Source organism: Pseudopipra pipra, chromosome 2, assembly GCF_036250125.1.
Source record: "Pseudopipra pipra isolate bDixPip1 chromosome 2, bDixPip1.hap1, whole genome shotgun sequence".
Taxonomy (NCBI): Eukaryota; Metazoa; Chordata; class Aves; order Passeriformes; family Pipridae; genus Pseudopipra; species Pseudopipra pipra.
In genome coordinates, this window is record NC_087550.1 from 32,598,064 (window position 1) to 32,625,015 (window position 26,952).

Genomic DNA, 26,952 nt, shown 5'->3' on the forward strand with positions numbered 1-26,952 from the left:
AATGCAAATTAATGAATAGGGAGAAAAATAGTTCAGAAGCCTTTCCATTCCATTTTAGATCATTTCAGAATTGTGTTCAGTATATTATTCCTAGAGATAGGGTTTAAAGAGCTGCTCTCATTTGTTCTGATTTTGGATGCTTGCTGGTATATACCATGGCAAATGACCTCTTCTTCCATCCTTTGGGCAGAACTTTCACATGGATTTCAGCATCACAAGTTGGCACCACACCAAAGTCTTTTCCCCTTGTCCTGTGGTTAATCTACCACTTAGCCTCAGAGGATATAAGGGATTTTATTTAATCTGAGTGAGAATATCAACCACTAAAAGACAGTGAGCAACAATTCTTGATATGTTATCTCAAACCTGCAAGACATCATCTTTTAGGGCAAGAGGAAACTGCCTAAAGTTGCACCAGGAAAGGTTTATATTGGATGCTAGGGAAAATTTCATCACAGAAAGGGTTCAAGCACTGCAATCACCCTGCCCAGGGCAATGATAGAATCACTGTCCCTGGAAGTGTTCAAAAAACCTGTAGGTGTGGCACTTTGGGGACACAGTTTAGTGGTGGATTTGGCAGAGATGGGTTAATGGTTGGACTCGATTATCATGAAGGCTTTTTTCAACCTTAGTGATTCGAGGATTCTACAGTGTCTTGTTTAAAGACTATGGTAGCAGAGGGTCAGCATGTGTCAGCACCTCAGAGTAGAGGGACTTGTCCTCATTTAGACTGTTCTATGAATAATGTTTTTTCAATAAGGGATGAGTTAGAAGCTAAACCCTGAATATAGGCAAGCTTGGCTGAACCATCCTGCTTCTATGAATTAGAGCATCTTCCAAACTATGATAATTTGTGCCAGCCATGATATAGATTATCTGCCTGACATAGGTTTACTCTTTCGATGGGGAATATTTTTCGATTTGAAATCTTTGGTGAAATTCAGATCTCACCCTATGCTTTAAAATAAATAATTTCTAAATTTTTCAACACAGAAATGAGCACTCACATTTTGGCACTGGGATGGTGATCAAATATGTTTCTCTTTAGGATGATCTCTGGCCTGAGATTTTTCACAAATTTTACATCTGGTTCCCAAATGAGCTCTGCTAATAATCAGTGACTTACTAGAAAGAATCAAGAAACATGTCTTTTCAATCTGCCTACAAGGTCAAAAAATTCCAGCAGGATTTAATATATGTACACTAGCTTGATGTATTGAAGTGCTGAATTTTTATTTTTTTTTACAATGCTAACAGTTTGATGAGAATATCTATTAAACATGACTCTATAGTTAAAACTTCCATCTCTAAATGCAGCTGCAGCAAGTAACCGGACTGCTAATCAAAGTGCTGTTATAATTTAACAGTGATGAGGGAAGCAGTAGCTGTCAGAAAGGAATGACAGAAAGGAGGCAGCTGCTTTCATATCAATTTAGTGTCCATTTCTTTAATGAGCCTGAGGAAACAATTCCCTGCTGACTATTCATTAATTAATGGAATTCATGAGAGGAGAAGTGCTATCAGCATGCAAACAAGCGGAGAACAGGTGATGACAGGCTATTTGCAGGGAATGAGTGTATAAAGGGAAAGAAGCTTTTGAATAAAGCAAATGATCTGAAAGAGATATGTAACAAAATACTAAGTCCCCTGTTCTTCAGCTGGGCAGCAATGAAGGGTACCTAACAGCTTAACGGGGATATATTATTAAACTAAACTTCTAAAATAATCATGATCAGGGAGAAAAGAGGAAGCAGCCCAGAGGACTCAGCAGCTGACTCTTTCTTATTTTGAGTGAGTGCCACCATTATGCCCTGGCTTGATTGCATTAATAAACAGTTGGATAGATCCTGCTAGGAAACTGTCTCCTTTCATCTTGGTGTCTCAATGTTATCCAAGTATGGTGCCCTGTGTTTGGAAAGGATGCCTTGAGTGAGTTTTGCAAGGCAAACAAAACTCTTTCCCAGCCATGAAGATCTCAGGGTGCAGGGCAGATTGTGCCAAAATCAACCTAAGGAGATTAATAAAGATAAGACAATATCACAGTGCTGGGCATCAGCCACTCTTCTGTCAAGCTGGAGACCCTTTGCATCACAGGACAGCTGAGATTGCACAATTGTTTGTAGCGTCATGGTTACCAGTGCACAAAGGGATTCTTTGAACTTCTTTGCACAACTTGAATTTTTTGTAATACGAAACCCTCAGGCATGATTCTAATTCATTCTTTTTGATCAGAAAGTGAAAAGTAGTTTGATTTAGACACATTTGTACTAAAGAAGTCTCCTGATAATGCTATTTCTGTCCATTTTCAGCCAGGGGGATTTTGTGTAGGATGTGTGAAGAACATAGCGGAGCTCAGTTCTGCAAGTATTAGCCCCTTAAAGACTTGATGTTAGCAGCATATGTCAGAGCAGCCACAAGCCTGCTGTAAACAGGGTAGGCTGAGACAGCAGATACTGGACATGCGAGATAGACCCCAACCTCAGAATCTCCAAACAGTATCCCATAATGTTTTGGGGATTTACTTCATAAAGGTCATAGTGACAATCACACTCCCACCATACAATACTCAGAAGTCTGTTCCATAGTATCTTGAATCTCCTGAATATGCAGTAGTAACACACAAGGATTTAATTTTTGACACTATATACTACACACAAACTGCTCCACATATGTTCACTGGGTGGGGAGCTGCAGCACATGCTTTTTCTACTAAGGTTTCTAAATGTCAGGGATATTACACATTTTTCTCAATGGCTCTTCTATCGGGTGGATGATGGAGAAATAAACAAACAACAAAAAGAGTTGAGCAATTTTATCCAAGGTCATAAGTGATAACTTAATTCAAAACATATCTGGAATACACCACAAAAGAAAAAAAGAAAAGCATGACAATTAATATGAGAAAATATGGAATACAGGAAGACTCCCTCCCTTTATATTATATTGCTTTATCAAATTTGCAATATCATCGGGCTGGGGGGGAGGAAGGAGGATTTCAATAGCATCGTGAAGACTTGGGTAAATAGGGATAAGGCATAGATAACAAATAAAATCCTTGATTCCATCATAAGTATATTTATTTGTCTAATAAATATTCTTAGTTTTACTACAAATATTTACTTGTATTGCTCTCATCACTCTGCACTTTTTTGTAAAATCTGTAACTGCAGGAGTCATATGAAAACCTCATTTTTTATTATAACATAGGTTATAATTATAATAATAAACTGAGCTACATTAAATCAACCCAAACCAACCAACCAACTAACCAAAAAAACCCAAAAAACCTAAACCAAACAAAAAACCATCATGAAACAAAACCAGAAAGATAAAAGCTAAAATATGTATTCTAATGGATTGATTTAATTTTTTAAACCAGACTTGAGTTTGTTTGATTTCTTTTGTATTATAAGGGGTAATCTGCTCAATTCATCTTTCTGACCTGTTAGGGTGACAGTACCAGCTTTCATCAGGAGAGGACTGTAGTTGCACATCATCTTTCTGCCTGTATGAAATTATTCATTGGCTCCAATCTAGTTCAAGAGTTCAAAATAATTTCAGTAAAACATGAAATAACTGAAAATAGTAATAAGAGTAATTAACAAGTGAAGAAATCATAGTAGTCCCCTTCTCAGTAAACTCATGCAGGACTTTGTGATAGAGAGTGGAAGTCTGTCTTGTTTCACAGTGAAATATTTTATTGACTTCTAAAAATATACAGCTTTCTGGGCCCAGCTATTTTATTCATGGGAATGAACTGTAAATCTCCTTGAGATAGAACCATATACTGCTAATTACAAACAGTTATTCAGATTTTGACTCGGACTTTTGCACTTTGGTGAGAAAGGTTGAAAATGTTATCTTCTGTCATGGTTAGATATGTGTGTCTAATGCCATTTTTAATCTAGTCACTAGTGAAAATATCACACATGGGAATATATATATCTTTTAAATTTGTTGACATAACAATGGTGTTTGTCAGAAAAGACAGATGCATTGTCCAAGGCAGCATACACCACATCTTGGGGCCAGGCTGCCAAACCATTACGAAGGTTTCCCCATACCTGAGATGTAAAAACTAGCAAAAGTTTAAAATTATGATTTCCAAAAGAAGCTGTGAAAAATCCATACACAAGTCAAATGGATTCTGGCACTCCAGTTATAACCAAGGCCATATAATGGCTAATACATAAGAGGGGAGAGGTCGTATTTTTAAGTAGAGAAAGGAAAAGAAAATTATTACTTTCTACTTTTTGCTCTTTTTCTTAGAATTGAAATCACCAGCTGAGCAGCTCTTTCACACATGCCTGGTCTGACTGTGTTGAGTACCAACAAACTGACTCTGAGATTAGCTCAGGTGGTTAGAACACGGTGCTAAAAACATCCAGGTTGGAGGGTTGATTCACATATGGGCCATTCACTTAAGAGTCGAACTTGATGATCCTTGTGAGTCCCTTGCAACTCCGAATATTCTGTGATAAGAATCTGGTCATGACAGTAGGAACAGAACAGCTGTTGAAATACAAATGTGTAGTGGATATCAAAACCCTGTCCTTCCCTCTCTTTTATTTGGTGAGTGCACAGGGTACGGACACCCCGATGCTTGTGCATGTAATGGTGACTTAAACCCGTGAAACCAGCTCTCCAGGTTGTACCATATTAAAGCATAAAATTAATAGCTTTATCCACTCCTTTCATTTGACAACACTTTTTCTTCTGACACAACCTACCTCTCATGAATTATTAATTGATTTTATACTTGGTTGTACATCAATGTAGATGACAGATTATTTTAAATTATATATAGTCCGTACCTTGTATTCCTACCTTAATATAGCCAGCAGGATGTCTGGAAAAATCCTCTGAAAATATAGCCAACTTCCTAAGGGAAAAAAAATATATATGTATATATACACAAATAAATACTGTGTTCAAAACTATGATTGTGCAATATATGAAGATAATCAGTCTGCAGAGAACTTCTTATGCCAGCAACAAATCAGGATACACATCCTCCTCCCCAGTGTTTGGTTAACCCCAACTGTAGATGAACATTTAAACTTTCATTAAATAAATAAATATGTACTATATTATTTGCTGCTAATATTAAATTTGTCTGATCAGCATATGAAACTTACCTACATATTGCATCAAAAATTATAGAGGAAACAAATAATGATTGAAATGCTTTCTTTTCTTATCTTTCATGATATTACTAGTAGGACAACTAGTTTCAAAACAATAGCTGAATGTTCTCTCCAGATTTCTGGAAGATATTATTTTAGTTCCACAGTTTTTTTTCATCATACCTGAGGGTTATCCTTATTTGCTTTTTATATTTAATTGAGATCTGAGACTAATGAAACTAAAAATTACAGATTTTAATATAAGTTAAAAATATTAGAAAAATTATATTATCTTGCTATTCTTCATGCAATTTTAAGACAATCAGTAAAAAATAAAGGCATATAACTCCAAAAGTGATATTACTACTCAAGTTTTAGTCATAATATAAGAGCAAGGGGAAATTAAATAGATGTGAAGGAAATAAAATGTAAAGCACGTTAAGAAACACTTATTTCTTCATAAGTTTCTTCTTGAGCTTCTAAAACTCATTGCTACAAGATATCTGTGAAAGCATAAGTGGACATGAAAGCATTTAGGAAAGAGGCTTCATGTCTGAATTCACAGAAAAGCAAAAATTAATGTGCTTTAAGCCCTAAACCCTGAAAAGTTCTTTCAGTTCTAATCAGAGAACTTCTTGCTCAAATACCTTTCCCTTTGTGTTTCTGTGATGAAATGACCAAATGAAGTAGCATAAGGACAGGCTCAGGCATTTGTTTTCAATGACTCAGATATGCATCACTAATTGTTCTGGGAGGGGTGAAAAAGCCTAAAAGTAAGAAGCTGAGTTATCACTGATTTACCTTCAGTTTCCTTATGCAGGTGTGTTCTAAAAGACTGAGAGCATGAGTGTAGTCTGTATTTCAACACAACTGTTCTTCAACACCAGTTATTACAGAATAAACACCTAAGTGACAGCACCCATTTTAAGATCCTTTTAGAATATATATTTTCCTAGTAACTAACAGCAAATACCAAGGTCAGTCTTGATCTTCTCCTCAAGCTGCCTGTGGAGATGAATCTTTTGTTTAAGTCCCAAGTTCCTACTTCCCCTTTTGCACCTCCTTTTGCTTTAATTTTATTGCATAATTCAGAAATACCCCACCCTATCAGAGTTGAAGTACCCCAGTGGAAAGATTTTATAGAATCATAGAATATGCTGAGTTGGAAGGGACCCATCAGGATGATCAAGTCCAACTCCTGGACCTACAGAGAATCACACCTACTCCACATGTGCCTACCAGTGTTGTCCAAATGCATCTGGACTCTGTGAGGCTTGGTGTTGTAAGCACTTCCCTGGGGAGCCTGTTCCAGTTCTCAACCATCCTCTGGGTGAAAAACTTTTTCCTGGTATTCAACCTAAACCTCCCCCAGCTCAGCTTCATACCTTTTCCTTGAGTCCGGTCACTGGCCACAAGAGTGAAGAAATCGGTACTTGCCCCTCTACTTCCCCTCATAAGGATGTTGAAGACCACAATGAGGTCTCCTCTCAGTCTCCTCTTCTCTTTTATAACATCCTATGCCTTCCTACTCAAACTTGTAATGCCTGCTGCTCCCATAAGGGTTGTTTCCAAGTGTATTAAGCATTTACAGGGAACTTGAGTAAAGAGGATGCTAGTGCTACAGCTGGAACCCATTAAATATCTTGAGGAAGGAAGTTGTAGGGAAAGTACGGGCATTAGTTCTCTGAAAACTGCAAAGCAGTGTAACATTCACCAGGAGAGTTTCTCCAGTTATGTTAAATGCAGGAGGAGGTCAAACCAGAACTGAGGTATTTGAAACAAATGTGGGTGGAAATGAAGCCCTAATTAATTTCTCTAGGGAGTAAAGATGAGATTGACCGTGTTTTGTCTATTTCTTCTAAGCTGGTTCCAATTTTGTTTTGTTTTCCAGTTTCTGTATTTTTCCATTTCCATATTCTAAAAAAAAAGACAGGCTGTCAAACAAAGAAGGGAAAAAAAATACACTTTTTTTACCTTCTTCTTCAAATTCCTGTTATTAGAATTGTAAATCCTGGAGGTCTATTCACTCAGAAGGAGGGATCAGCAGGTGTTTTATGTATCAAATCTGCAAAGCTTTTGTTTGATTTTCAATAGAAAAAAAAGTAATTTAGTGTAAAGCACAAAGTTAACCAGTAAGAGATGAAAAATAGCCCAATTAATCCTCCAATGCTGCAGTTCTGTATTCAGTGGATGAATAATCAAATCCTTCAAATTTTACTCTAGAATTTACTCTACAATTTATACTAGTCTGTAAACTCCAGGTCACGGTCCTCTCCAATTTCCTTAAGTTTATGATAGCATGGTTATTATATTATGACTATGTCAAAATAAAATTTTAAGTCACACGGATCATACGAATACAATTTATGAATCATATATGTGGGGGAGCATACTTAGACTAGTTTTCTTGTTGATTGTATGAAGCAGGCCAGTCCCATCTAGAAAACTTGATATCTATAATTTCCACTTCCTCACATGTTTATGCATGTTTCTATGTGTTTTAACCAATTTATATTCATATCCAGTAGTCTCAATGTTCCTGTTCACTGTAGCTTTAAATTCATGTGCATTTATTAAGTTCACTTCCATTTACTGCCAGTTCACCTTGGTGTTACTGGGAAGAGAATCATGCTCCCAGTTTTTATGATTTGGTATCTTTTCAAATAGATGTGAAACTAAATACTGCTGTGAGCAATTTGACATAATTTATGCCAGATATTATATTTTTTCTTTATTTTCCATCTATTACAAATGTACATGACTTATTGGAGATGTTGGTTATTGTGGAGAAAAAAAACCCTCATAAATTCCAATGAGTAGCAAACTATTTTAAGTGTCTGTATATTTGAGTACCTCATAAATATGCCTGATTTCAGCCCTAGATTTACTATATTTTTAATTTTCCAACAGATTGGCCACAGTTTTAAGGGTTTCATCTGAAGCTGTCTGATCTATTTATAGGGCACAATGTGCTTAACTATTCAAAAGGTTCTTGATTCCATGAATGCACTTTGCTAGTAATGGGATAGTCATTTTCCAGGCCAGTAAAAAGCTATTACTCACTGGAACACAAACAGATTGTGAGAGGGAACGTTCATGCTGATGGCTGGCAGCCTGACAAAGGGAAGTGGGAAATATGGCCCTTTCCTGAATTAAGTTGCATTGACTCTATCTGTTCCAAACATTTGACTCCTTTCTTCTCATGATACTTATGACAATAATAGGATAACAGATTTATGTCATGAAGGCACTGACCTTTGTCAGAAGGAACATTTTGACAGGAAAAGTTGTGATATGCTGCTCTGCTCTATAATTTTGACAATGACTGACAGTGTGGCTGTATATCGACCTGGCAAAGCTTATGCTTATGTTTTTATATTGTCATCCTTGGATTAACTCCTGGGTTTTTTTATCATCTTTGATCACATAAAACTTTTCTAGTGAAATTCCTAGATAGAGACAATTCACACTTTTGGGAAGCCTTGATTCACCCCTCACCCCTAGAAGTGACTTGTGTTTTAGGGAAAGATGGATTATAGGTGAAGTGACAGGTAAACCTATTAAACACTGATGCTGCTTCTGTTTTTTTTCACTTCATGGTGAGATTACATTCACTTTAAGAAAGTCTAGTTTATATTTCCTGCTTTGTTGTTGAAAGTTTTATATTAATGATGGGCATTTGAGTCTGCTTATTTTTCCATGGAAGGATTAGATTTGATGAAATGTGAGTAAATTTTAACTTTGAAAAAAGAGGTGTTATGGCATGGAATTTGAATATTTAGGATATAATCAATACATGGGTGCAATTATTTTTCTTTGCCTTCAAGGTTGGTGGATAGAGACACTTCATGATCATAGCAGCAAAGAAAAAGCCTTATATGCAGATAGTTAGACAAGATAAAAAGGAAAGAGGCACAGAAAAAGCCTTTTGTTCAAAGATAGGGTGTAAATGTTCAGTATATTTTTTTGAATTAAAAATTATAGCTTGCAAGGTCCTCTTCAGTAGCCAAACTGAACTGTTCATGCGGTCTGTTTTTCTGGTGTGAGTAATGACTTCTTATTTGGGGGGATTGCAGTACAACAATGTTGTATAGCATGAAGTGTTCAACTCCTGTGTTTTTTTAGAGTAGCATGAAGAGCGTCTTCAGGGTTGTGCAGTACAACAAAATTGACTCTCTGCCCTTGAGGATCATATCTTGCAAACTTTTACAAATGAGAAATTTTATTCACTTGCAGTTTATTTCTGTACCCAGTGAAGTCACTGGTGAAATTCTCAGTACCTCCGGCAGAGCAGGATCAAGACCAGGAATATTAGCATTGACTTTTGTGGGAGCTCTCAGAGAACAAATCAAACTGGAATACAATCAAAGCAATAAAAACCTGTTTTTCATCTTTCACCTTCCATGATTTGGTTATAAAATTGTCTAGATGTGGCATCACTTTTCATTCAGCTCTTTGAGTGACATATAATAAGGTGTCATTGTTCATTATTACACTTTGACAAATGTTGTGTTACTATTGATCTTAAGAGTGACTATACAAAACATCCCCACTCTGGAAGCATAGCACAAGTATAGTGAGAATCCAAATGAATTATACATGAAACATGAGAAAAGAAGCAAATGTTAACTAATCTCAAAATGGGTCAAAATTCATGACAATTTAGTTAGTGACAAATTAAGTCATTTTTCTACAATATTAACCAACTGTGTCCCTTTTGATTTGTGTCCCTACTGATTTGCAAAGCAGAAAAGGTCATTTTCCAGGCAGATGGGAAATTTCCCTTGCAGAGGGGAATTCAGCTTCTTCATGCCAGACATAATGAGAACCAATAAATTAGGAAAAGCTGCTGTTTACCTAACATGAAATATTGATGGCCAAGCCCACGAGACTGCTAATGTCTACATTCATCATTTTTTTTAAGTCTTTAAATTTATAGCACAGTAGCACAAGTTGTGATAGATCTATATATCACAGATAAAGTAACATTAGGAAAGGTACCAACCACAGAATGCAAATATAAGGCATTTGAATAATTTCAGTTTCTTTCACACAGATTTTACTTTTATCAGCTAAAATGAACTTGGATGTAAAGCAGTACCAAGCACAAACTGTATGGCTTGAAATATCGATTAGAAGATCTTTTTACTTTTATGTTACCAGTGACTAGGAGCTGGTACGCAAGATGTGTGACATGATCTGGTGGTCTTTATCCATTTCCCAGATTGTGACACCATATGTCTCCTTCTTATGGCAGTGTAATCCAGGCACCAGGATTGGAACAAACATTTCAAGACAGAAAGGTACCATACGACTGGAAAAAAAAAAGTTTAATAGCTAAGTTTGGAGAACAAAAGTGATCTATGTAACTAAATGCCTTTAACTCCAAATTTTGAAGACTGTATTATGAAGAGTAGAATATTTAAAGGAACATAAAAAAGTGGATAATAAGTTAAAATATAATACTTGTTTACCACCAGAACATTACATGCCAATAATCTGGTAATTCGGACAAATAAGATGGTCTGTAAGAAGATATAAACCCCTCTCAAGGGCCTGTCAACACACGCAGGAGAAATCAGAAAGAAGGTTTTTCTGAAGGGTTGTGCACAACTGCAGAACTATGGAGTTACCGTCAGGACAGCTTGTAAAACCAGAGTGTGGTGATGGAGTCTGGCTATGGATGGATATAAGGATGGATGCATGTGTGTGTCCTGGTTTTAGCTGGGGTAGAGTTAATTTCTTCTCAGTAGCTGTTACAGTGCTGTGTTTTGGATTTGGAATCAGAATGGTGTTGAAAATACACTGATATTTTGGGTTTTGCTAAGTCATGTTTATCCTAAGTCAAAGACTTTTCTATTTTTCTTTTCTTTCCTTGTCTCATGCCCTGCTAATTGGAGGGAGCGTAGCTGGGACGGGTGATCCGAGCTGACCAAAGGGATATTCCACGCCATAGAATGTCATGCCCTGTATATAAGCTGGGAGGATTTGGAAGGGGGGTCTGGCATGAGTCAGTGGATGGTGAGCAATTGCATTGTGCAACACTCGTTTTTTCTTTTTATTATCATTATTTACCATTATTATTGTATTTTACTTTATTTTCAATTATTAAACTGTCTTAACATACAAGTTTTACTTTGATTCTCCTCCCTATTCCACTGGGCAGGGGGGAGAGTGAGGGGTTTGAGCAATGGCTGCATGGTGCTTAATTTCCATCTGGACTCAAATGACGACAGTGTGTAACACATGGATGGACAGCATGTGCATAGATAATACATATGGAATTCTGCAAAGGAACAGGCCTTGTGAGTCAGGATTAGATGTGAGTTCACAGGAGAAAGAGAAGTTGTGTCATGCATCTGCTAATCAGTCTGATAAAAAAGAGACAATGAGTGAAGCCTCCTTGAAATCTTCTGATCACTGGTCTTGGTCCTCATGGAAGACATTAACCATATTTCCTAGAAGGGTCACACAACAATTCAGAAATTTCCATTTTGTTTTGACACAACTGCTGGTGGTTGAATGGAGTAGCTTTTATTGTACACAACTGCACTGCTATGGGGAAATAAATGGGATCTGGATCTGCTACCCATGAACATAATACCAATTTAGGGATGCAATATAACAAATGCTATACTATTCAGGGTTGTGATAGTTGGGTGCACTGACCTTGAGATCACAGGACTTAAAATCCTAAGAGAATTAGAAGTGAGTAGCAAAATAAAGACATTCAGGACTTCAGGAGATCAAACTATGATTTCTCAGATAACTGTTAGGCATAATCCCATGGGATACTGCCTCAAAGCACTGATCTCATCAGGTTCAACAAGACCAACTGTAACGTCCTGCACTTGGTTCAGGGCAAATGAACTGAGAAGAGCCCTGCCAAGAAGGACGTGGGAGTACTGGAGGAATAAAAACTTTCTTCAGCTGAGGAAAGTGGTGATTCTCCCCAGCTCAGCTATCACAAGACCAAATCCAGGGTGCTATATATAGTTTAGCATTCCCCAGTATGAGAATGAAAAACTGAGGAAAGCCCAACAGAAGCCACCAAGAAGGTTAATGGTTGGAGCACATGGCATACAAGGAGCGACTGGGAGAGCTGAAAGTGTTTAGCTGGGGAAAAGAAAAGCTGTCTTCAACTGCGAAGAAAATAATGACAGAGGACATAGACAGGCTCACCCCTGAGGTCCACATTAAGAATACAAGAGGCAAAAAGGGAAATTCAGTTTGGATATTAGTATAATAGCTTTTGTGATGATTGTAATTAAGCACTGGAACAGATTGCTCAGAGAGGCTATAGAGTCTCCACCTTTGGTGAGGGTCTTCGTGCATCCCTGAGAAACCTTCTCTAATTTTGAAGCTGGTCCTATAGAAGATATGCAGAAAGTTGGACTAGGTGATCTCAGAGAGTCTTTCCAACTGTAATTATTCTGATTCTTTGACTTTGACTATATAACAAAGAACACGTGAGTGGAGAATGAAGCATATCATCCTAGTAGAAAAACTGTCCCTGTAGGAGGCAGCGGTCAGCACAATTTTCTTAAAAATTTCCCATGGAAATTTTGGTAGAACAGTACCTGGAAACTCAACTACAGTGATTAATTTCTTCCAACATGTAAAAAAGCTATTTTAAGTAGAAACTCATTTTGAAACAACATCCTAAAACCTACAGTCACTATTAAAATGGAAAAAATAATCATGTTTACCCACTTAAAAAGAAAAAAAGGCAAAAAACTGTTGAGAAGACAATTTGCAAGTAAGATTGAATCTAGTGTAATATGACAGGAAACAAACTGTATTGATCTAAACCTTTGGCTCCTGATATAGCTGCTTTGCACTGATCCGATATCTTAATGCTGAGTTAGTAAAACTCCTGTGAATTCTCCTTCTATGAGGAAAATCCTAGCTGGCAGAGAAAGCAAGTATAGCTGGCTTTGCTCCAGGGTACTGAGGAGAAGATCATTTCCAGGGCAGGGATGGGAAGCTAAAATAGCTCATTATAATGGATACTCATTTTGACAGTAATGAAGAAGACTGTCACCTCTCCATACAAGTACCTAAATATGTTGAGTAATGAGACTACCAAAAATAGATGTGCATTTCATAGGGTTTAGGGCAAAAGTTTCACTTAAAACAAAATTATAACAACAAAAAAAGCTCAGAATAATCACTGATTTTTGGGCATATTTAAATTTATCAAAATAAATTGATACCATAAAATAATGTTAGGGGAAAAATATATACTTATATGAATTATTTGTCTCTGAGATTTTCATCATTTTACATAGCAGTAATTGAAAAATAATGTTGAATTCTGATTTTTCTTATAACTATATAAATCTAAACTGGCATAATTATTTAAGTATTTGTTCTGAGCATTTACATGGTTTTCTGAGAGCAGAATTTAGTTCATACATTCCCAATCTTCAATCATTTTTTTGAAGGTTGAGGGATGACTGACAGCAGCACAGAAAGTAATACTATAATCAACATTTTAAAACACATTCTTTTTGAAACTACAGTCTACTAAACATTTAGGATCACATTTCATAAAGCATATGAAAGGACTTATTTGCTGAGACTAACAGAAAAATGTTAAAACCCTCTTAGCCATATATTTGTATTTTCTTAAGATACGCTGCTAAATTCTAGACAAACTTGTCCTGCTACTAAATTTTATTTATGAATAATGTCAGGCTATAAAACACTGCATGATTTTCAGTACAGCCCGGACACCGAAAAGCCTTCCTCTGTCATTCACATGTGGTCTAGTTCTGTACTCCAGATGAAACTCCAGACAGGAAGATTTATGCGATGTGTACTGAGTGCATTAATCCACTGCACTACAAAGTCCATTAATTTTGAATACTGTTATCAATTGCACTACATGGTGATAACTACATCATTACCCTTATAAAAATGCCTTTACTGATATCAAGGGCCTCATTTTTACCTCTGGATACTTTGTGCAATTTTGTACACACACGTGGATGGGCAAAAATCTCAAACACATATGTGTATGTTAAATATTTGCATTTATATTTATTACATCTTTAGTATCATTATATCAGGATGCTCATGTAATTAAATTAGATACCCATCATACTTTTATTTGTTTATTTTCATTGTTAGTCTTTTGAAATTACATTAGCCATAGATAGAGAATAATGAAATTAAAGGCCAACAATAGAATGTAAACCAATTTGTTCCTTCTCATTTTGTACATTTAAAAGGATCAGACTAAGGATCTAAGGAGAAATTTTTGTTTGGATGATCCATGCAGCTCCATGAGTCAAGATTTGCTTTTCAGTTTTAGAAGAGAGACTCACATTGTTTAGATTCAGATACTTATAGCATCTACCTTAAATGAAGATGGAAGTACATGATTCTTAATAAAGGTGAAGCTTATTAGCATGTAAATCAGTTAACTGAACACTCTCAGACAGATCTCAAAAGGTTGATGAGAGGGGCTAACTGAAAACCCATGAAGTTCAACAGTAAACAATAGAATTCTGATAAATATAAGGATATTTTTTTTTTTTTTCCTAATTAGACCTGCTTTGAGCAGGTGGTTAGACTATAGGCCTTCTGGAAGTCCCTTCCAAACTAAATTATTCTGTGATTCTGTGAATTTAAAAAGAGATTTTATTGTCATCTTCATAAAATGGATACTTATAAGAACTCTTTTGGATGTGCAGAGTGATAGGATAAGACACAAGCTGGAACACAGGGAATTCAAGATAAATATAAGGAAAAAAATCTCTTCATCATGAGATCAGTCAAACATTTGAAAAAGGGGACAAGACGAATTATGAAATTTCCAGATTTGAAGATATTCAGAACACGGCTGAAAAAAGTCTGAGCAATCTGAGACAATTTTGAGTTTAGCCTTGCTATTTGTGGTACTCTGAACTCTAACAACTCTAAGTTCATTTGCAGCCGAAATAATTGAATGATTCTAAGCAAATAAAATTCCTTTAATTTTCTTTCAATTTTAAAAGCTTGCACAAAAAGTTCCCTCCAGGAATTCTGCAATTTTTTTTTTTTTTTAATAGAAGTACAAACATCTACTTGCATACACACCCCAGAGCAATATTTCTCCTTTCCACACATAGTCCCACACATGTTCAGTGCATTATTTTACAGCAATTTCTGGCTCAAGTTTGCATTTGCAAAGATACAAATCCTCCTGGAAGTGTGGCTATGTATATGATCAAATCCACACAATGCATAAGCAGTAATTAGCCATAGAATTCTGTTTCACTTGTAAATGGGAAAGAATTGATAGAAGTGGACATAATCAGTGATTATATGACCTTATCTAATTTTTGCTTTGTCTTTGATTATCTCCAAGAGATGCTTATGACATGTTAACTGAAAAAAATTCCTCACCCTTCTCTTCTTTCTGGGCTTGACTTCTTCCCCCATCCTTTCACAGTGGGAATGGGAATAGGGGCTGCAATCAATTCACTACACTCTCTGCTACTTCTTCCTCTTCAGGGGGAGGACATCTCCCGCTCTTTCCTTACTCCAGCATGGGGTCCCTCCCATAGGAGGCGTTCCTCCATGAACTTCTCCAATATGAGTCCTTCTAACAGGTTGCAGTTCTTCCAGCTCCAGTGTGTGTCCCTTGCAGTACTTCAGCTGGGTCCTTCTTGGAACTGGTTGGCATTGATCTCTTGGATACAGGGGAGACTTCTAGCTGCTTCTCACAGAAGCCACCCCTGTATCCCTCCACTACCAAAACCTTGCCACAAAAAGCCAGTGCATGTGGAATGACATCTTGATCAGGTTTACAGATTATATTGCTGGAAATGGTGAATTGTGCCAGAGATCAAATAGATTTTTACCTTTTCACAAAAAAGGTTTAATCTTTCATCATAAGGCCTCAAAATTGTCTCTCAAAAAGGGAAATACTAGCAGCGATAGTATATAAAAGGACACTATTAAAGAAATAAGGTAGAGGAACTCTATTCAGTTTGGTTTTCATCAACCACTGCTTGCTGGCCACACTGTTATTAAATTGACAAAAATCTCACTGAATTGATTCACTATAAAGTGTGCCGTTTATGGATTACATTATTCCCCTCAAAGGATATTACTTTTATATCACTGTCCCTCATCCTCCAGCTTTGGTTCTCAGTAGACTGCATACCATCATGAATGTTTTTACCCAAGCAAAATTATAACAGGAGGACATATCTCTTTTATAGTAGCTTCAAGATATTTGTATAAAATTGTATTTGGAACATCAGAAAAGCTAAGGATAGATTAAAGCAGATATTTGTCCTCATTACAGGACTTTTCCTAGTTAGATCTTTTTTTTTTCCTTGAGACCTTCTCTACTGTATTTTAAGTAATATTCCATCAAAAGTCTATTGCACAATTCCTTGCATTCACTAGGTCCTCCGCCACAAAAAATACTAGAATATGGTGGAAGGAGATGTAAAATGTGACCTGCAACAATAGCCATTTCAGTTTCTGTTCTTTTATCAACACAGGTTTTAACTGCAATATCCTTCCCACGTTTCCTTTTAGATATTTGCATTCTTTTTGCAAAAATGAAATCTGCAGGGTTTTTTTTTTCTCTCTTCTGTACTTAAACTTTGCTTTGACCTCTTTGGTATGTTTAAAGTGAATGAAGTAGTGTAAAAAAAAGGTACTTATTTGGATTATGTGGATCATGGCTGAAGGGGCTTTTTTCATATTACTTCTACTACTAATGCAAATTTTCATATTAAGTTTACTTTAATTTACAGCAGTAGGAACTTGAAACAATGCCGATGACTTCATTGAGTTTATCCTGGACTTTCACTGAGTAGAGGCACTGACACTTGGAGATCATTGAGGTTGGTCTGGATTTACCTCAGTAAAATATCAAAGAATGAATCTGACACTTTTTTAGAGGAGTATGAAAGGGGAATTTTGCAGAGGACAATACAAGGACCAATTTAATTAACATCAACATCATCCCTGAGCAACTGATGGCTTAGCTTTTATTTGCTGAGAACATTTTCTGTACAAGGTGGATGGTTCCTTGAAAGTGAGAAGAAAGTGCAAAATCCCATTTGCAAACAGTAACAGTCCATTGTCATATCTCTGACACATTTCTATTAAAGTATTAAATACAGCTCAGCCCTTAATGACTTTCAACAAAGAACTGCCAATTCAAATGTCCATCTTAGGGTCCTGTGGGTTTTCTTCTTGTTTTTCTTCTTTTTTTTTTTTCTGAGCTATCTCCTGTGGCATGAAATATTACTTATCATATAGAAACTTGAACAGTCATTAAAACCCCATGTGAAACAAAAAATGAAATGACGCGAGTATACCTGTTTATTATGTACATTTACATGTGGCATTGACTTCCAAAACCACCCAGTCTTGGGGGCAGAAATAAATCTTGTTCATTTAATGACTAAACAATAAAAAAAATATATCCTGTTCATTTATATTAGTGTAACATCTAATAAAACACCATCCAAGCCAGAACTTGGAGGGAGATATTTATATTCATATTATTCACAGTGAATTGCTCTTAATATTAATTACATAAGAGCAATGATATTGAATCCCTTGCTCTTTAGAGCCTGATGTACCCTATAGTTTAACTCATCTTCCTTTTGCTTTCACAATGTATCAGGAAAAATATGATAGCTGTAATACAGAACAGGACATGTACAAGCTCAAATGATCTGAAGTAGCCCCTAGAAACATGTATTGAGTCACAACTAACGATGCTGTGTTCAAGGCTAGGAGACTGTCAATAGATGAAAAAAGTCACTACATAATGGAAACAAATCTAAATGTTGATGAGGCAAGGGAAATTAAGGAACTGACACAGGAAAGCCCTTGATAGCTACAGTCTGCCTTAATCAGCTTGCTGTTTAATCTTTCTAGCTAGTCTCATTTATGGTTTCTTCAAAGCCAGGGAGACAGTTCCATTTTCCTGGAATCAACGCTATTTTCTATCAATGTAAGTTTGCTACTGCTCTTGACTTACAGTAGATGCTGTAGCATAAATCAAACATAGTTAAAAACAAAACAAAAAAACCACCCAAAACAATGTTCAGTCTTTACTCAGTCAAGAAGCTGTATTTTTGACAGCTCTTGAATAATAAGAAATTGGGAATAAGAGAATGAAACATTTAGAAAAAAGCTATTGGGAATATGGAGAATTTAGAGTTTTTAAATCAAATTGAGAAAAATTTTGGAGGTGGAAATAAAGAAATAAGGGATGAGAATTTTCAGAAAACACTTAAATTGAAGAAGAAATTTGTCTACTTATATATAGATTTTTACAGCACAGATGAAAAAGGAGGTTTCTATTACTTTTTTTAAACTTTGCCAAAAAAGTTCTGCCCCCATGAGGAATCCTTTAAACGAAAGACAAATGCAGTCCAATTAAAATGGGTGAAACAGCACCATCTGGAAAGAGCCAGTCTAAATTTTACACACTGATGATCAATTTGCCATATAACCAAGATATAGAAATTTCCAGGAAAGAAATTCCCTACATTGTGAAACTGAAACAGTTGTTTGATTTTGGCTTTTTTTATATCTGAGAAATAGAAACCCTAACTTCTGTTATTTTTTCTCTAGAAGTGTCAAAAGATAATATCATTCTGTAGAAAACCAGCCACGGACACCAAATTATAAAATTTGTTTTGTTGAAAGTCTTAGAGACATTTGTGGTGAGTTAATTGCTCCTTTTTGTAGAATGACCCTATAAAATGTTGCAAAATAAAGATAACTTCGAAAGTTTCCCCTGTGGAGTTCAATATGAGAGGACAAAGATTCAAGAACTTTGCAAAGACCATGATCTTTTCCTGTTTCCATGGGATACAGTTCCAGAAAAATACACCTATTCAAACTAGTGGATCCTGCTGCATTATATTTGTAAGCAGATTTAACTCTGCTGGTTATGCACTGGACTGAAGATGAATTTCCTGAGCCCTGTTCAAACTCTTTCCATTCCTCTCCATTTACATATCACGAGATAAGAGGGTCCACAATGTAAAAAGGCCACAGAGAGCATGAAGATTCATGAAGTCTTACATTTTGAAGAAGATATACAAGCAGATATACAATCTCCAAAATTGGCCCACATTCCTTACATATTGACCATAAAAGAGGTTTTCTGGATAAAAAAGACTCAAAGTTGTTACTACCCATTGATTAGACATAATCATCTACCTATGCTCCTGTATTAAATATCACAGTTTACTGAGGACATGAATTGTCATGATTTGGCTTTGAGTTTTCTCCCTTATGTATGCACTTACAGTAGTAAGGAAGATGAACCTTTTAAATGAAGATAACATCTGTCATCCTACTAAGCATACATGTGGAAAAATTAGACAAGCTGTTAGACATCCATTTCCCTCCTTTAAACATCAAACTTCAAAGTTAAGGTTTAAAAAATGTTCAGTGTATTTATGTTAGGCTATCTTTGTAATCTGGGAGTATATTAGTATGGTCATAGGATAATTATTTCTCATGAGAAATAGGAAGACAGATAGTCATTGTCTGTGGTCACTGTAGGGGAAGGAGAATATAATGTGCAAAAAGATCAATCTCTACTCATTGTTTCTGGTCCTGAACAGAATTATGAATTTTCCAGACTCTTCATTTCAGAGTGTTTTTTAAGTCTTCATTGAGAACCAGGAGAGAGGGAGTGATTATTCTGTAAGAAATGTTCCCTTATTGTCACTGGGGTGTTTCTGCTCCTAATTGATTGCATGAGTTCATCCTGCTGTGTAGTTGTTACTTGGCTTATCCCATGTTGATACCATGAGGACATGCTACCCAGGATCAAATGTGTTACATCCTGCAACTTGCAGATGAGAGATCCATGAATGTCGATGCTTCTATTTTGGTGTTATTTACTGTGGCAGTGGTGGTGATCTGTTGGTGTTAAGCTCTATGTTATGTAAGCTATAAACAAATGGTTTCCTCATTTTTTCCTAGGAATAAACTACTTTATTAACTTTCCTTAGTAACATCCATTCTCCACTGGCCTACTTTTCCTTCAAGGTAGTCCAACTGACACACATGGGATTAAATAATTACTAATGGTCCTTAGATTGACTTTAGGCTTGAAGTTTCTTGCTGCTATTTCAGATACCAAAAAGGACTCATGTGCCTGACAACTGAGCTAATATTTCCCTTCTAGTAATTGGTCTAAGAAAAGACCTCTATCTGCTCTACCTATAAACCTCCATTACAAACTTCCATCCAGAGGAGAGCAATAAAGCTGGTAAAAGGGCTGAAAGGAATGTCCTGGGAGGAGTAGATGAGGACTTTGGTTTTGCCTAGTTTGGAGAAAAGGCAGCTGAAGGATGACCTCATTGCTCCCTGCAGCTTCCTGAGGAAGGGAAGAGAAAGGTGCAGATCTCCCTGGTATCCAGTAATAGGACATGTGGCAACAATTTAAAGCCACATCAAGGAGGGTTTGGTCTGGACATTAGGAAGCATTGCTTTACTTAAGAGGTGCTCAAACACAGGAACAGGCTTTCTAGAGAGGTGGTCAGTGTCTCAGTTATGGCAATGTTTAGAAGGCACTTGGACAAGGTTCTTAATAACACATTTTAACTTGGTCAACCCTGAAGTGGTCAAACAGTTAGACTGGATCGTTGTACATCCCTTCCAAAAGAATAGTCATATTCCTTCTATTCTATTCTATTCTATTCTATTCTATTCTATTCTATTCTATTCTATTCTATTCTATTCTATTCTATTATGATGTAACTATCATAGTGGTTACTAAATGTATTTAGGCAGCATTCTGCAGATTTCCAACATCTTATTCCTGTCTTAGCCTTTTACAGAAGTTTATATTCTTGTTTGCCTACACCTTTTTCCTCTACTCTCCCCTAAAGACACCAGGAAGTTTGTATATATTCCCCATCTTCCAAACACTTAGCAGTGTTACTAAAAAAAAGTTCAGTAACTGAGTTAATTTCCATAAACTATATGTGCTTCACTAGTAGAGAAAATTCTTTGCTTTTGCTTATATTTCTGATATTTTCTCTCTCCTTATTCAGAAACCTTGCAGCAAGTTCCATACCATTACTTTTAAAAAAGATCCTATGTCAATGTGTTTTACTCCTGCTTTTCCTGTGCAATCTGTATAATACAGCAACACATTCATTTCCAGCTTCTCAGCTATGCTTAAAAAATTAGATTCTTGCAAAAAATATGCTTTAAATTATTTTGAATCTTTAAAATATATTAGAGATTTTCAATTTGCTTTTTTCTCTTGGCTCTCAGAGCTGCTTTCAGACCAATATTTGTAAGTAAAATTTGATCTGATGTAACCATTTCCAAATATCATTTCACTTAAAAATATATGTTGTTTGGGAGCTGTATTAAGACACTTGTAATCCCTACTCCCAGACTAATATAAACTGAGTAACATTCCACAGATTTTAGGGCTCAAAGATAGCATAAAATTTTTAGTGACATATTTTTAAATACTGTTTAATTAATTGAACTTTTCAACTGTAGATTGAGGAAAAATACTAAGATAGCAGAAAAGCAGTCTAGTTTAAAGGTCTCAAACTATGCCATTGAGAAAAACAGAGAACTGAGCCACTGATGTGAATTTTGTTAAATTTACTCTATTATGTGTTAGCTATTTAAAGCATAAGTGTTTATGATCTTTAATAGAATAGCTATTTTATTTTTCACATTAAAAATCAATGATACAATTTCAAAAGAATAGAAAGACATTGAGAAATGCTATTTACTCCTATAGAATCTGATGCAAAATTTAAAAAATACAGATTTTTGCTAATCTAATTTGTTTGCTTTAGCCAACAGAGTTCAAAAAACCTTTTAAAACTCCACAATCACAGCAACAAGTGTGTTATTCTGCTGCACTGATCTCACAAGTTTATATGCCAGTTTCAGAATGAGAATGCCTTTCCTGGAAATCCAGTTGTGACTTCTCTAAAATTAGAGTTGGGAAATCTCCTTTCCAGGAATCTCAATCTGACACATAAAATAGGTCAGGTGGATTTTATCCTGACAGTGTTGCTTTCCCTTCATAACATCCAGAGGAGCCCAGACAGATCATCTGGAATAGGACACATAGGACCCTTGAAATGTAGATTAATTAGTGAATTGGAGAGGATTAATTTCCATAAACTACTTGCTAAGGACAAGTTAGGATCCTGTGTCTGCTTTTCAGAAGAGACAATTAATTGTTGATATCTCGTCTTCTTGGTACTTAATTTTAAAAATCAACCCAACTCTACTCTCTGAGGTAATCATTCCACTCACTAGGTATATTGGGTGCCACAAAACTGCTGTTACTTTGAGCAATGCTTTATAGAAACATGGTATCAGATGCTGGTGCCACCTTCTTCATGCAGAAGAGATGAGAACTTTTTAAGGATCTTCAATATTTGGAAAGTGCAAACATCTAAGGGAAAAAGGACATTTGTCAGAGTGAGGGAATACATTCAGCTAGAATGAGCAGAGATCTAGAGTTGATTCTCTATTATGTGTCACATAAATTTTTCAACTTGCAGTTTATTGTGCCCAAGAGTACCTTAAAAAGTGAAATTTTAGCAAATAAGAAAAGTTTTATTTAAAAAAACCTGTTAAGCTTTGAAAAGCATTTTTGGTTGTCAGTCAACAATTATATTAATTTTAACACTGCAGCCTTTTCATAAAATCACTATTGCTTTAGCAAATAGAGGGTCAGGTTCTGTAATGTTAGTGACTGACTTTGAACCTATCTAAAAGGCTTTAAAATGCCATTATTTCAGTGCAATGTCATTAGAAATTTGCACAGAAGGAAACTGGTTTAAGGTGATTTTGTCATTTGTATTCAGTGTAAAAGACAGTTACAGTACAGTCAGTGATACTTTCATTTTGACAGGTCTCTTTCCTCATTTCTCATAGGCTACTTTTGAAAACCCTACAGATATTTTAATCCAAGTCATGACACATTTTAGTACCTGAATAGTAAGATCAAAGACTGTCTGATAGAGAAATTTTAGCTAAGTGCAACCTGCTTATATGTAAAAGGAGACGTTGGAATTCAGTGCTCTACCCTAGTTAAGCAAGGTACAAGCAACTCACTCCCTCCTCACTCCCTCTCTCTGGAATGGACAGACAACCCATTGAGACCCAAGTCCTTCTGAAAGCAGCTAAGAAGTTTCTGAATTAAAATCTCTATCTCCCCTTTATTTAATTATTGATAATTAACAGAGCTGCATTACCCGGGGAGAGGTAGTGTTGTGTCATTTCTATACCAAATTCCAAATCTTGTAGCATTGTTCCTTTCGGTAGTACATTGAAGATGTGGATAGTACAGCCAGCAGTCCTTTCTCATGTAAAAACAATCAAATGTTTGAACAGTAATTCAGGCAGAAATATTTTTTTCTCTTCTTTTGAACTGGTTTAGTTAAGTCAGATAATTATGCTTTAGTTTTATAATTAATAGATGTGTAAGAGTTCGTGTTATCAGTTATGGATCATAAGAAGTAATGCTGTTCTTCATATACATAATAAGTCTAACTGATTCAACTGTGAATATGCATGATGATGGAAAATATTATTTAAATGAGTCTAGATGAGTTTTGGGTCTCTTCAGGGATGGAAATGCTAATTTTTGCATTGGTCATGGTTTGGATGTGCTAGGTGGGCCATACATTACTACTTCTATGTGCTGCTACATAGTCTTTGGGGTTATCTCAGTGGTTTGCAGACAGGAAGGAGAAGGAAGGCTCATGGTAGCTATCTCTGAACAAACACTGAAGAACTGATGAAAACTGGTAGCAGACAAAGCTGTTTTGAACTCTACTTAGTCTGTAGTACTCCAGCATAATTGGCATTATTGGGAATGATACAGTTCTTAGAAAAAGCCAAACAAGTAATAAAATTTTTGAGGTGCAATGAAGAGTAAATGAAAGATAGAGTGGTCAAGGAGACCTGAGTACAAGTGAGTTCCAAAGGACTGTAAGAATTTAGCAAATGAATACATTTGTCCACTCTTTTGAAATATGGGTTTTTTTACATTATAATTTAATTATTGAATACAAAGAAGAAAAGAAGTTATTAGCAAGGGGTAGTTGATCAATATATACTATCCTTCATCTTTCCTGAAAGGAAAAGACTGCAAATACCCCAATTGCCTCCGGCACAGGAAAGGTGCTGATATGGATGGCAGCACAGGTTATATGGCACAGAACAGAGAGGATTCTGATCTAGAGCAACACTTAAGCATGCAAACTACTGCAAATCCATTAAAATCGGTGTGAATCATTAATGTTCCTGATTTTTGTTGTGCTTAAATATATGCTTTGCAATAAGCTGTCTCTCCCAGGCAGTGAACTCTGAAATATCTGACAGGTCCTACAAAAATGCAGTGGTCCATTCACTGGGGATTAATCTCTCTTTACAATGTCACTATATTCTGTAAACTGGGGATAACAGTATTTCCCACTTTCCATCCTTTGTCTGAAATCAAAATTTCTCAGGTCAGCAGTAGTACTCAAGCACTTAACCTCTGCATAACACCAAACAGAACTGGAGCTGTTTCTGTAGGGGAATTATCAATGCTTAATGATAATTAAAATGTCTCCAAGCAGACATTACCAAAAAAACCTCACTGTAGCTCTAGTACACCAATGTTTTATTCTCTTACTGAACTTTCATCCTCTCAAACTTATTGTGTTGTTTTATTTTTAGTGTATGGAGAATTTATAATGTAAAAGTGATCTTCACCTTTGCTTTCACGTGGCTTTAATAATAACTGCTAAACTGCAGATCTAGTGTGCGTGGGAATCAATTCTTATATCTTCACTGTAGTGACTAAAAAATATGGAACATAAAATCACACAGCTAGATACTCAGTAATTACAAATAATTCATCTTCATCTCCAGCCTTCGCAACAAAAACATTAATTTGGGCTTAAGAAGCTGAAGTAGAGCAGTAGCTGAGAGATATCTGAACCCTTGTATTTTTTGGTCATACTTCCATCAATATAAACCAGTGAGTAAATTCTGATGGCATAAATAAAACACACTTCCATTGTTAGTAGCCCTAGTCTATTTCTAACAAATGAAAAATAGAGACGACATTTTAAACTGGCTGAATTTAGTCATTTTGTCTAGTTTGTTTTGAGTACTATCCAGGAAGCATAAATATAAAGGTACATCCTCAAACAGAAACCAAGGACAGACTGAAATATCCTACTAATCTACCTCAGGCAAAAGCCTGTCTGAACAGATGTTTTTTTCTCTATGCCTTCAGGTTTTGCTGCATTACTGGTGGAAATTAGTTCCAGAGGGGAGAGTCTTCTCCTGAGAATTTGTCATCACCGGCCCCTCAGGAGCACAGAAGGAATGAAGCATTTCCACAGAAAACTGGGACCTAAAGCATCCTAGAGAGTAGCATGAGTTTATTGGCTTGCAGTTTGCAGGGAACTCCCTAGAGCTGTAAGAACAGCTTGTGCTGTCCATAGCTAATTCCTCCTTTGCAAGCACTGTGGGAGAAGCTGTTCTGAGCAATGTGCTCACAATTCTTCTTTACTCCCAGAGTCTTACTCCAGACCAACCAGAATTACCAAAACAGACTGCCAGGAAACTTTCAACACTTCAACAGCTAAGGAATATGAAGATTGGAAATGAGGTACAAGCAAGCTGCATACTGACTCAAAGAAAGAGAGTAACAAATTTCTGTAAAAAAAAATATTTTTAGTGTTCTGACTGTAAGTTTTAATAATTGTTGTTGTAAATAGCACCCCCTTGACATAGTCTGTGATCCCATGAGGACTCACAGGGTTGGGTTATCTGCTTAAAGACAAATATAAGTGGAAGGTGTCACCTTTTATGTGCATCTGCCTGACACATTTATATTTAAGCAGAATTCTTTATTTCCTCCTTTTATTTTTTAATGAAAATTTTCATTATAAAAGTATGGTCCTACTGTTCATTTTATATACAAGTTGTTCTGAGAGTGATGTCCTTTTAATTAATGATTTTCACAAAAGGGACTACCATAATCAATTAGGGCTATATAAAAAGCATTTCAAAGCAAATGCAGTCAACAAAACTTTTCAGAAAATCAACTCCTTTTTAGTGAATGGTGTATTGATTTCAAAGCTTCACATGCATATTGTGTCACTTCAAGGAAATATCTATTCCAAGTGCCTGCCTACTCTTTGTGAACAAGCACATCTGAAAACCTAAATAGTTTGCCAAGGTCTAGTCTGATTTATATACACCACAGATTGTCAACAACAGTAGGTAGCAATCACCATGGGACCAAAATAAGGCATTTTGAGAGCAAATATAAAATACAGAGTGAAGAAGGTGCTTGCGTACAAGATTAAAATGGGGTGTGAATAAACTGGACTGAAAACCAGATGCAGTACTTGGGATTTATTCTGACTTTTACTGGGTCATTATGAGGGTGAAACAGTATTTTCAATCATAGTAGAGTTCACTAGGCATGATATTAAGGAAGGTTATGGAATTTTAAGAGAGAATGGTGTTTTCTTAAGATAATGTGAACTCTGTGCTCTGTTTGTCTAAATAAGGGTTTGATATTCTAAGTGATGGCCACAGAAGGTTCTACATTGGCATGTATCAGGGAGTGTGAGGCTGTCAAGGTGTAGGTGCAATCTAATGTGACATCAGGGACTACCTGGATGATGGTCTTTGTCATGTGGTGTAGTTTTACATAGTCCAGAAAGGAGAAGGGAGTTGGACTTGATGATCCTTATGGGTCCCTTCCAACTTGAGATATTCGAAGGTTCTGTGCTTAGGCCAACTGAGCCAGACAGACAGTGAGGATGACAGGGCATGA

The 26,952-nt window shown here is 36.1% G+C and overlaps 1 protein-coding gene across 12 annotated transcripts in view; it reads right to left on the reverse strand.

Moving 5' to 3' along the window:
• Window positions 1–26,952, reverse strand: part of TENM4 (teneurin transmembrane protein 4) — a 1,582,078-nt gene that overhangs the window by 1,071,661 nt on the left and 483,465 nt on the right. For 11 of the 12 annotated variants that reach the window (XM_064644892.1, XM_064644901.1, XM_064644900.1 and 8 more), the window contains exon 4: window positions 4,828–4,882. The gene's annotated coding sequence lies outside the window, so the exon portion shown is untranslated. Of the gene's footprint in view, window positions 1–4,814; window positions 4,883–26,952 lie in introns of all 12 variants that reach the window. The other variant, XM_064644889.1, reaches the window with a different exon arrangement.